The sequence below is a fragment of the Lygodium microphyllum genome, chromosome 17 (assembly GCF_053477565.2).
Source record: "Lygodium microphyllum isolate KBCC chromosome 17, Lygodium_microphyllum_v1.1.10, whole genome shotgun sequence".
Taxonomy (NCBI): domain Eukaryota; kingdom Viridiplantae; phylum Streptophyta; class Polypodiopsida; order Schizaeales; family Lygodiaceae; genus Lygodium; species Lygodium microphyllum.
In genome coordinates this window covers 64412915-64425193 of record NC_141151.1, presented here as the reverse complement: position 1 = coordinate 64425193, position 12279 = coordinate 64412915, and the positions used below count along the sequence as shown (strand labels likewise).

At 41.1% G+C, this 12279-nt stretch overlaps 1 protein-coding gene across 1 annotated transcript in view; it reads left to right on the top strand.

Annotated features, from left to right (window-relative positions):
- Nucleotides 1-6851: 6851 nt before the first annotated feature.
- The window catches only part of LOC148021972 (glycine-rich RNA-binding protein 3, mitochondrial-like), a 68730-nt gene continuing 63302 nt past the window's right edge, over nucleotides 6852-12279 (top strand). The window contains exon 1 of the mRNA XM_087697518.1: nucleotides 6852-7056. The gene's annotated coding sequence lies outside the window, so the exon portion shown is untranslated. The remainder of the gene's footprint in view (nucleotides 7057-12279) is intronic.

Sequence of the window (12279 nt, the reverse complement as noted above, 5' to 3'; positions counted from 1 at the left end):
AGGATAAAGGCAAAAAACCAAATAAAGTTGGTAAGAAATGAATAATCTTAACATTATCTCCTATAACTGCAAAGGACTTACAAAAAAGTCTAAAGCGATAGTGATCCGCAACTAGCTTTAGCAGAATGCCATCAACCGGGACTTCAACTGCCTTCAGGAAGTTAAAACTTTCGGAGAAAGGTTGGATTAGAACCTCCTAACCATAAACAAAGAATTCACATGGCACTCAACTATGCATAAAGGCAGGGCAGGAGGGGTTGTAATTGGCATGGGCCCCAAACTGCAACCATACATACAAGATTTCCTCCTAGATCCTGGTGGTTGCTGGGTAGGTGTAAAACTTAAGGATTTAGAAGTGTTCACGATCATATCTGTATATGCATGGGGAGCTAATAGGGATAAGGTGAGAATTTGGGATCCTCTTAAACTACTCGATTGCTCGATCAGCCTTGTAGGTGACTTCAATTTTGTAGAAAATCTTGAGGATCGTTTTGAAGGCAAGGGCACCATTATCTCGGACAAGGAGAGAGAATCATGGCTAAACCTAAAAGGATTCCAAAGCCTTATTGAACCCAGCCCAAAAAAAGGTTTCACATGGTCAAACAAGCAAAGGGGTCCCCTTCTCAGGAAGGCCAGACTTGATAGGTACTATATAACAATAGGTCTACTGGCTATGTTTATTGATGCCAGAACCAAGATCTGGCACATCATTTCCCTCTTGGATCACAAGTTGGTGCAACTCACACTCTCTACCGCGAGCCACTCTGTTCGAGCAGGATGGTTTCACGCGGATCAGTCCTTATTCCGGATGGAGTTTGTCCATAAGTCTTTGGAAACCATATGGAAGAGCACTTTCTCACTCTTGCTAGCCCCGACCAAGGCCTGGGAATCAGCGGTAAGAGACACCCAAAGATTCCTAAAATAGGCCAAACTCCAAGTTATCAAACAGAGGAAAGAAAAAAGGAACCAGATCTACCTAGAAGTTATCATGCTAGAAAAGGCTGTGGATTCAGGTTCGTCAGAAGCACAAGAGAAACTATTGGAAGCCAAAAGGCATCTTAGGCAAGAGGAGCTTGCTGAAGCTGAATCCCTCTAGGTGTACTTCGGCAAATGGTGGGCGGGTAAAATTTCCGGGCGGGGGGTCACCTTATAGAACATGTAATATACCACGTGAGTTCAAAAGAAAGGGTAGTTTTATTATGTTGATTGACAATTTTCCAAAAACAGAAGGGGTTTATAAATGCATCTCATGTAAAATTTACATTAGGGGTCTTTTGGTACGCAGATCGGGTGTTGGATGCACGCATAGTGAACGTCGAAAGGTCCCCAAGAACGAAGAACTCTACAAAAGTTTCATAAAAGCAAGAAGAGAGTTTGCACGACATGAGACAAAAAGACTAATTGGGTGCAACTCCCCCCATGCCTTATGTGAGCGCTTCACAAGGCATGTATTTATAGATTTATTAATCTCCAAGCTAAAAAATAGCCCACTTTACAACTAGCATGCTTTTGGCTTTTGTGTTTGCTTTTGCCCAAATAAAGAGTAAAGCGTTTGGGTGTCCCAAAAGTCTAGTTGTACCCAAATACAATGTCAAATAATGGAATATTTAACCGAGAGCCTATGCACATACAAAGTAATAAATGATTGTCAAGCGTTTTAATAAATGTGCGCCTAAATAAATATTGGCTCCACGCCTTTAGTAATAAGGCATGCACCCATCAAAAATAATAATTCTTCTAGGTATTTTGAATTCACGCCATCGCTTGGTGCTTCCCATTGCCACCGTTGCCTTCTCTACACATCAACTGAAGCATTCACAATTGTTAGAAAATAATAAGATAAAACCCACAAAAGTGAATACCTAGCAGTCTTCAACTACAAAATAATTAAATAGGTTGGAACTCTGTCCTAACGTTAATTTAATATGAGTGTACTCTAAACTCATAAATGTTCATTAATTTAATATGTATTTTGCATAATCACCCACTGTGGAATCACCCATGTGCACATTAAATTAATCTGACGCTCGAAAAGGAGAGGCGTCCCTGTCAACTTCTCGCACAAGGAATCCACCTTGTGTACAAGTCTTGGCAAATAAATATAGTTTTACAGAATCCACCAAAAAACCTCACGGAATTCACTATGGAATATGCCTCCTAGCATCATCTTTTTATTCAAAAATTTTCAGAAGCATACTTTTTTAGGGAGGCGGGGGGGGGGGGGGGGGGTGGGATGGGAAGGCGATGGATGGGGGGAAGATGGGGGGAGGGAAATGAATACTTAAAGGCATATATGTTCTAATGAATCAAATGTTTACAACTAGCATGGGTGAGGGGGGCGGATTCTATTATAGCTTTTCGTCAATATGAATTTACCTTGTGTTCACATTAAAATCCAGACAACTTCCAAGTTTGAGGATTATAGGCAACATAGGTGCTTTTGTCAGGTGAGACAAAGCATCCATAGTTGTTCCCTCTCCTTGCAATTTTATTAGCATTGCCCTTTAGGGCATATGCTAGTAAAATGATGTGTGGCAAGGCGGTGCATGGCTCCAAAAAATTAGCCATACTTTACTCAAGTTAAATGGCTCACTATCTTGAGTAAAGGGGCCCACTTTATGAGCTAAGAGTTGTGGATCTTGAACAAAAAGAAGTCCTTAAAATTAGGCATTGGCTACATCAAGGCACATTAGAAGTGTTGGAGGAGGGCAATCAAGAGGTTGCTCAACTTACTCAACCTTGTAAACTATCATGGATAGTGGTCAAAATAGAAGTGGTACAATGGTGTAGTAGTAAATCGCATCTTAGTATGGATAGCACCCCTCGCTCTGCATAGAAGGCAAGAAGATCAGCCAATTATTGCTTTCCACTCATGTTAGGAAGCTATTGTTAAGGTGGTACAATGGTGTAGTAGTAAATCGCGTCTTAGTATGGACAGCACCCCCCGCTTTGCATAGAAGGCAAGAAGATCAACTGATCATTGCTTTCCACTCATGTTAGGAAGCTATTGTTAAGGTGCAGACTTGACTTTAGCCACATTTGCAGAATCTAGAGCATTGAATTGTTAGATGTTGAGATTGAGGGGGCACATCGTTCATCTTTGGAACATTAGGGCTCCTCTCAGAGATAAAGTATTTGGCTGGAAACTCATTTTCGGTGCTCTTTTTATATGTTAAAAATTAAAGAACAGAGGTATTTTAGATGGCCTATGTGTCTGTGGAGGAGTGGAAATGCCTTCACACTTATTCTGGGATGGTTTCCATGACCCCCAAATTCGGAGGGAGGTTCTTCCCAAATTGAGTTAATGGGGATTAAGTGTTCACAACCCAAATTTTTCTATCACAGCTGCAAACTTTGGCTATTAACATAACTAGGTGATTTACACTATGTGAGATATGGTAGGCACGTGCTAAACTCCTCTTATTAGGAGAAGGAGATGGGCAAGTTGTCTAGGCTGTAATATGGCCAAAAATTTGGTGGTATCTTAGGGGACTTTGTAAAGAGAATCACTTCAGCAATAATGAGCTAAGTTAGCTAGCCAAATGGCTTCCAATTTTGTAACCCAGTGATTCTTTTTTAACACCATTAATAATAATACAATGCTTAGTCACCTCCAAAAAAGGAGTCCTTGATTTTAGGTTAATGCATACGATACCATCAAAGGGCCACCTCATAGCTTAATACTAGACAAATTCTCTCCACCCTTTCTTGCAATTAGAGATGTAGGAGAAGAGGTAATCATCATCATCATGATTCACCATTATCATCAATCAAATCATTCTTACCAGTAGCATTTCTACAAGTCTCAGTAAGAGAGATGGTCTTGCAATTGGTAGCTCCCCTTTGCATTCAATCAAATATCAAGAAATTGAAGATGGAGTCATTATGGACACAGTACTTTAAAGATCCCTCGCTATGGCGGGGCAATTACAATAGTAAGTTAGTTTGCCCTAATGTATCTCATCATGACGTATTCAACCTATGCAAAACATGAAATCTTATGAGCTATCATAGAGACATGGCTTCTTCTCTCACCCCCCACAGGCTAGTGCAAAGGTCTTTGAATTTCAAGCATAAAGTGACACTTGAGGCCTTGTGGTTGGATTGCTAGTATAATCCAACCTAGGTTTTTGAAGAGCTTAGAAAAACGAATCAACATCAATACTTGAATTGAATGAAGCGGAGCCTCAAGAGGAGAACGGATCTATCTTTTGAGAGGAGACTGCTCATGTTGTGGAACTTTGAAGGCTTGTGCAAAGCAAACCAATCTATTCAAGGGCACAAGACTACATGAGGACATTTGCAAATAGCACTTACTTGAAAGAACCCCCTATGCTACAAGCACTTTAATAACTATGTATGCTAAATGTGGTGCTCTTGCAAAAGCATAACAAGTACCTAACGAAGGTATTGTTCATGGATAAATTCTCATGACATGCACTGATTGCAGGATATGCACAAAATGGCCATGATGATGAAGCTCTAAAATGCTTTGATAAGATGCACACAAAGGTCACTTTCCACATTTAGTCACCTTTACATGTGCATTGAAAGCCTATACTTGTGTAGAAGCACTTGATAAGGGTGAATGGATTTGTGGTGAGATTGTCATATCAAAGTTGTTGGAGAAATATGTTGTACTTGTCAATAATGCTTTGGTGAACATGTGTGCCACTTGTGGTGCATTGGGAAAAACACAAGGAGTGTTGGATGAACTACCTGATTGAGTATAGATGAATGAACTCCTATTATCTCTATTAGTATCCACCCTAGGCCATATAGGTCCGATTTTATTTCATCGTTTTTATTTTGACACATCATTCCCCTCCTCAATATACATCATCCCCCTTTCATTATACAAACCTATGAAAAAAAGGGAGTCATGAAGATGAAAATTGTTGTGACAAAGATATCAATAACATCATTATGTTACTCGCAAGACACACTTAATGGATGTATCCTTTTGCATTCCTCTTCTTTTTATCAAGAAGAGAATATGTGCTATTGAAAGATGCTTCTCAAAGCACCCATTGATGCAAAACTACTTCTCGCAACCCCAAACCATGTACATGGGCTTCTCAGTCTGGAAACCCCTTTTCCCTCTTTCAAGTGTTACTGTCAATCAGCCACACAATACTTGGAAGTGACATCACTCATTCAAACCAAGACATGGTCTCCCAAATAGTCATGTACAAATATGAATTCACAAGTGACCATGTAATCTACAAACATGTATCCACAAAGTATTCACATTGTCTCAACATGAACTCAAAGTTGTTTCCTGTTTTGCAACCATGGAACTCTCCCCATATAATCCAATGGTTTGCCAAGCCCAAGGCTAGAAGTCCAAAGAATAATCATGTTGCCACTTCTAACCAACAATAGTGTCCTCAAGGCTATATCCGCTTCCCAAGACCATACTATCAAACGTGCTAGATCCAACCTTATATTTGTTGTATTCAATGGCAATTGAAGTAGGAGATGGGACATGGGATTTTATCCCACCTCCCACTTGTGTAGACGCCTCTCTCATTCCCACTCTAATGACATTGAAAGCAAAGAGTGTTGGCATTCTATTCATCCAAGAACATGCTAACAACCCCTTGCTTTGATTATAAGCAAATCTACATTCTAACAATCTACCCAAGAACATGCTAACAATCCCTTGCTTTCATCATAAGCAAATCTACATGCTAACAATCTGTCCAAGAACATGCTAACAACCCCTTGTTTTCATTATAAGCAAATTTACATGTATCTCACGGTGCTTGATCTTGATGCAAAGTGTCATTGCATAGAAAGTTCTTTCAATTACATATGTGTGTGCCAATATCGCATTGTTTTGGTCCCTCAAATGCTTCAATAGCTTCATACTGGAGGATCGTTTGAGAGCTACCTATGAGAGTACAACAATATAGTGGTTGGATAGCATCAATACAATAATATTAGTAACCAATCATATAACAACAAAAGAACAACAATATAATCAGACCCAATTCAAGGTTATGTGGTGTTCATCTTCCCCTCGGGAGCCCTTCTTCAATATTTGTCATTTTTTCATCAATAGATAGCTTGAAAGAACTCCATTTGCCCTCATCTTATTGCCTTAGACTAAAATGCCTTCAATTTACTCTTTTTAGTTCAATGAAAAGATCCAATGCTGTAGGTGCATGCTCCTCTACATACAGTGCCAGTAGTCCAGTCCTATTTTGTTTACATTGCATTTGGAAAATTTACATCAAGCTCTTAATACCAAAGGGCATAATAATGCCTTGAGGACATTACAATGTCTTAGTAGTGAACTAGTGTTGAGAGGGGTTTCCCACTAACCCCTTTCAAATGACATCTCAAACTATTCAAACATAGAGGGTATTTTTGCATGCTATCTTTCCCAAGTATCCAAAGCATGGGTTCTTAAAGGTAAAGCTGGAGTAAATGCAAACTTATATAACCTCTTGCATGCTACTTACCTTTTGTAGGCTGTAAGTTCCTAAAACAAATATACAGAAGTTCCAAACTCTTGCAATTTACAAAAGTTATGAAACTCTCCATGACAAGTTGTATATTATTGGTATCTTTTTTATTTTGGCCCCACTAAAGCTTGCTGTGAGTCTCACAAGGGATGGTGGGAAGCCTCTCTAAAACAATTTCTACTAGTATGTTTTTGAGAAGGGATGGCGGGAAAAACAATTTGTACTAGTGTGTAAAAATGGTGGGAAGCCCCTCTAAAACAAATTCTACTAGTGTGTAAGAATCTTGTTGAAGTTTCAAGAACGAGGGAAAATGAGGTTAATAGGAATAACAATAACAATACTAATAACGAGAAAAATAAAAATAAAACAAAACAGCAACGAACGTTTTCTGCTTCTTGCGAGACAGGGATGGGTTTTAGGAAGCCGTGTATTTCTGCTGCGATATTTTGGACAAACAGTAAGGGAGTGTCAGTAGCCCTAACTGCCTTCCCTGCGCAACCATGAAGATCGAGGAAGTGCAGTCCACAACCAAGAAGCAGCGGGTGGCTTCCCACTCACACACATCAAAGGCCTTGGTTTGAAGGTCGCCTCTCCCATCCCGTTGTTGTTTCTGTTTCCTTATAAACAAGCGTTCAACAAGCATACATACGTTTAGACTGCAAATTGTCATGCTATTATGTCCTGTTTTGGAGTTCTGATCGCAGAGCCAAGCCATAATAGCAACCTTATCACGCAGAAATTACGCACATGGCAGGTTTCACATAGGACATAAACTGTTGTTTTCGTTTCATTGAAACAAACGTTCAAACAAGCATACACGTGTTCAGATTGCAAACTGTAATGCTGTTAGCCTTGCTTTCGAGTTCTGATCACAGTGCCAAGCCATTACACCGATATTATCGTATAGGAACTATGCATGGCTTGTTTCCCACACAAGAAAAGACATAAATGTTCAACTATATACAGACATTCAGACTGCAAGCTGTGTCCTGCTTTGGAGTTTTAATCATGTAGCCAAGCCATTGTGACTGTTATCGTGTAAAGATCAGCACATGGCAGGTTTTTGATGCAAGGGACATTGCATGCATGCTTTGTTCCATGTTGCACTCTTGCGTGCTTGACTATCAGATGGACATGGCAGGTTTCCCACACAATGAATGTTGGGTTCATCTTCCATTCTTGTGTGCTTGGATTATTGACTTGGTTAGCCACATTTTCTCGCCAATGCTTGGTGCTGACATGCTAGTTGGTTTCACGTGTTCTCACAAACTCTTGTATGTCACATTCTTCTAGTCTAGTTTGTCTTGCATACAAATTTTCTACAATATGCAAACAATTACATGTTCATAAGTGGTGCATGGCCTGAGTAACATGGTGTTTGGCTTGATACAAGCAGGTGCGAAGTGGCATCAGTATGTTGTCTTGTGCACTTCTATTCAAAAAATTTCCATGTTTTAATAGTTTTAGTCAATCTCATATACCCTTTGCTCAATCAAATGAGTTGTCAGGATGGAGGGCTCAGTTTTTATGCATGTTGGCCCTTGCAAGTCATTTCTTCAGCTTTGATGTATGCTGGCTCTTTTCAAGTTATTTCTTCAATGGTGCATGTCTTGAAGCTTTAAGGACTAGCTACCCATACCTTGTCTGCCGAGGCATTGGGCTTGAAAATTGGGCTCTTAAGTGGTTCAAAAATCGGTTTTCATATTTCACTTGAGTGAGGGGGTTTCGATAAGTCATCCGACAACATTTAGTAATGCCTAGAAGTGGTACTCTAACCTACTAGACCCGTTCAGTATAAGTTTAATTTCTCAACCTTAATAGATGATGTTGCAATTTGGCCACTGCTGTATTTGTGTCAAGCCTCACCACTTTACTATTGGGTCATTTGCATGTAGTGGTACTTTTTGCAATCAATATACTCTGTTTACATATAATGCGCTTATGTGTATATTGGTTGCTTGTATTATTAAAAAGCATGTTTTTTTAAATGTACTTCTCTTCAGATATTTTTACTTCACATGCCATGTGGATGAATTTTATGACATCTCTTTGTGTAGGCACAACTTAGATCAATTGGCAACTGTAGCAACAACTAACAATTTTGTAACATGCAGTTTAACAAATATGTTGGCCATGTAACTGTTGTATCAAAGTTGAATATCTGAAGAGGTTGATGTTTCTTACAATCCAGAAGATGGAACAACTCTAGGTATGGGATCAGGTTTTGTTGGTCAAGAATAGGCTAGAGAAGCAATAGGGTTGGTGGTTGATGTGATCTGGCAAAAAAAGATGGCTAGACGAGCACAACTTCTTGCTGGTGCTTGAGGCACACGAAATACTGCTCTTGCTTTGGGAATAACTTAGGACCTTGGAAGCAAGGTGAAGAATTTTTATTTTTGGACATTATAGAGTGGGTTTTCTACGGACTTTGTGTTATGGTAGGATGTTAGGGCTGACAAAATTAGTAAGAGTGCTTGTTAGACTTCTATCTTTTGAAAATTTGTTAAGTAGAATTTATGCAGACTTGTTACAAGAACTAGTTACCTGCCAAACTTGTGTTTTGTAGTCATAGAAGTTAAAGAAAAAAAGGTTTGATGGCGTGGAATCCATGTTCCAAAATGTGTTAGTTGTGTCGGAGACTCGAGTTGTGTTTTGAGGTGCATGGGAGGAAAGTTACATCATGCCTTTATTAGAGATCATCCCTTGGACACATGCATTTTCCTCTTTTAGGTTGTGTACATATGTATTTTCCAGCTAGGCAGCCATTCGAGAGTGTTCCAGATCCGTCAGGGTCAGTTTGAGTGCCACGTCAGTAGCAGGGTGCCATGTCATCATTTTTGCTAGGTCAGCAGTCACACGTGTGATGGGAGATATTGTTGCAGATGCCATGTGGTAGAGGCTGTGCAGACGAACAGTTTTTGGGCATTTTTTAATGCAGTCGGTTGCATTTAATGCAGCCGATCTGATGCTGGGTATTATTTTTTCCTAGGCTATATATAGTCGGTCTCTTGCACACTCTCATTCATTCATAGGCACTCTTAGGAGATCGTGGAGATCAGATCGTGATCAGGCCTTGCTATCCTCGAGGTGTGCACGTGTGGTGATATCATCGAGGAGGAGATACACAGACATACGCATTGTGCCTGTGTACATATATGCATTCCTTTGTATTCAGCATGCTTCCTATAGCAGATCTTCTTGTTGTACTGTCTCTTTCTCTCTCTCCTCTTTGTGTTCACTCTCTCTCTCAGTCTTGGTCCCACGCTTCTGCATCGTTGCACTCTGACATGGTATCAGAGCATTGAAGACAGACAGACTGAGTGAAGAACCTACTTGAAGAGCAGATTTCAGCACTACAGAAGGCTGCATTTCCAGGATTCGAGGGCGAGTGGAAGGGCTGCGCATCGAAACAAGGCTGAAGCGAGCGTGGGCGCGCAGGGAAGGAGTCTAGTTGGTGAATTTGCTACTGTTTGTTGCTGTTGGAAGAGGAGGAAAGCTGCGTTTTTTGGCCTTCAACTGTAGGTTTTACCTTTTTATCGTCCCCGGTGCCAGAAGAAGGTTCGGGAAGTGGAGGAAAGAGCCCTAGCAGGCTGCGTCTTCACAGTCAGAGGGGAACTGCTTTTGCGTTTGTGCAGGCATCTGACACGTAATGATGTTGGCTATCTCGGAGTCTTACGATTTGGCGGAGCTTGTGACGGAGGAGATTGAACGGCCCTCGGTGAGAGAGAAGTCCAAACTCTCTACAAATGCTCGTGCGGAGTTGACCAAGGCCCACCAGTCTCACTGGGACAAATTGAATGCTAGGATTCGTTCTTTTCTTTTTCTATCTTGTACTACAATTGTGATAGCTCACATCGGGCACTTGATGTGGCTTGAGAGATATGGCTGGAGCTCAATCAGATGTACAACCGAATAAACCCTGATGAAGAGGGTTTCTTTGGAGGTGCAGATGCGGACCCTGTTCGTGAACAAGTCTTCTTCGTTGCGGGAGCACATCAACAAGCTGAGACAGCTTTAGATGCAGATTCAGAATGCGGGGAAGCCGATTTCCTCCGAAGACATGGCAATCACTTTACTGTTCCAGTTGCCGCCATGATTCGGTGCCTTTTATTCTGCTCTTATTGCTTTAGGGTAGGAGTAAACTCTTCGTTGGGAAGAGTTAGTTCCTATGGTCTTGGACCAAGAGGAACAGTTGAAGGGACAAAATGCTTCCAAATCAAAAAACCCTCCCAACTCTTTCGCTCCATGTGGGCTTATTAGCTTCAATATAAGACTGAGTTCTCATTCGAAATCAAAAGGAAGAAAATCCACGCGTGGGCCCCAAAAGACCCAGTATGGTTCAGCCTCACTGTGGCCCCAATCATGGAAGAGTTAGCCAAACCAGCGAGTAAGCTTCAAAAGAAAGGAATTCGGGTTTGGCACAACCTTTGGGATGTCACCAATAAGACGTGGAAATCGCCATTTGACATTAAAATGGAGTTCCGACTTAATAATCAAGATCTAGATACAGTCATGAACAAAATTAATGTTTGGGAAATGGCTAATGCTGGTTGGATGTTTAGTAACCTGCAGGTTTAAGTGGAAGACATCTACTAGAAAGGAAGACTACGCCTTCTTCCCCTCCCGCCCCTTCGACGGTTCGACACAAGGTTAGTTGGGAAGCTTAACAAAAGGTGGAACATACAATGGTCAGAAGTCGAGTGGCATTACAGGTTTGAACAAGCGTGGTTAGTCTCCCTTCCCCCTAAACAATCAATTCTTCTATGGACTATCCTTCACCATGCGGTGTGGACTAACAAAAAAGCAGCCAGTATAGGTAAAGGGAATGGACTCTGCCTTAGATGTGGGCTTCAATTAGAGTCCATTCCACACCTTTTCATTTCATGTCCAGCTAACCAAGAATGCTTGCAAGAACTACGCAGGTTACTCTTCCCCCTTCACCCTTCAGCGTTCTGATGGAAAGAAGTTATTCTTGGAGAAGCCAATCGTATCCCCCCAGGAATCTGGACTGTAATAAGAGCGGCTTACTTAAGGGCTATTTGGATCTCCAAGAATGACTGCGTGTTTAATAATAAGTGCTCAAAGCCTAAACCCTTATTCACCTCCCTGGTTTGGTGGCAGGTTGTAGACATGAAGACGGTCATCTACAGGGACGAAGCAAAGCAGTTGCTACAACGGAACACTACAATGGGGAAAAAGGAGAGGAAGGAGGTATTGCTGGCCAAAGAATTGGAAGCTGCTGAGATTCTCCTTTCTTTGAAGGAAGTCATCTTAGATACCCGCCCATACCGAGTCTCGGCCCCCTAATGGCACTTGGCTCACTCTAACTGACCCATTTTTGTATGGAATCAAGGACAAGCACCTTTCCTCCCATTGTCCATCATGCCAAGTTATGAGCTCACCATATGACCTTACGCTCTTGGAGTAACAAACAACTAGTTGGAGCTACTTCTCTTGTATTCACTAATTTCCTCCCCTTTTGAGGATGATAACTTACCCTTGTTGTAAAAACCCCTTTTCATAATTCAACTTCTATTCTTTCAAGAAAAAAAAGTGCATGACACCCTTCAAAAAGCAGCAGTACTCATAACCTTCACCATGAGATTACAAGCGCACCCCACATATAGGTGCACGTGTGGGTTGTGACCCACCTTCACCTGTAGGAAATAGAGAGATTTTAGGCTTATGGAATACATAGGTTCAAGTGCGATGTGCTTCAATCCTGTAGCCTGCCTTTGTGCTGACGTGATCTAGTCCCTCTAACGTGACCGGAGAGAGAGAGAGAGAGAGAGAGAGAGAGAGAGAG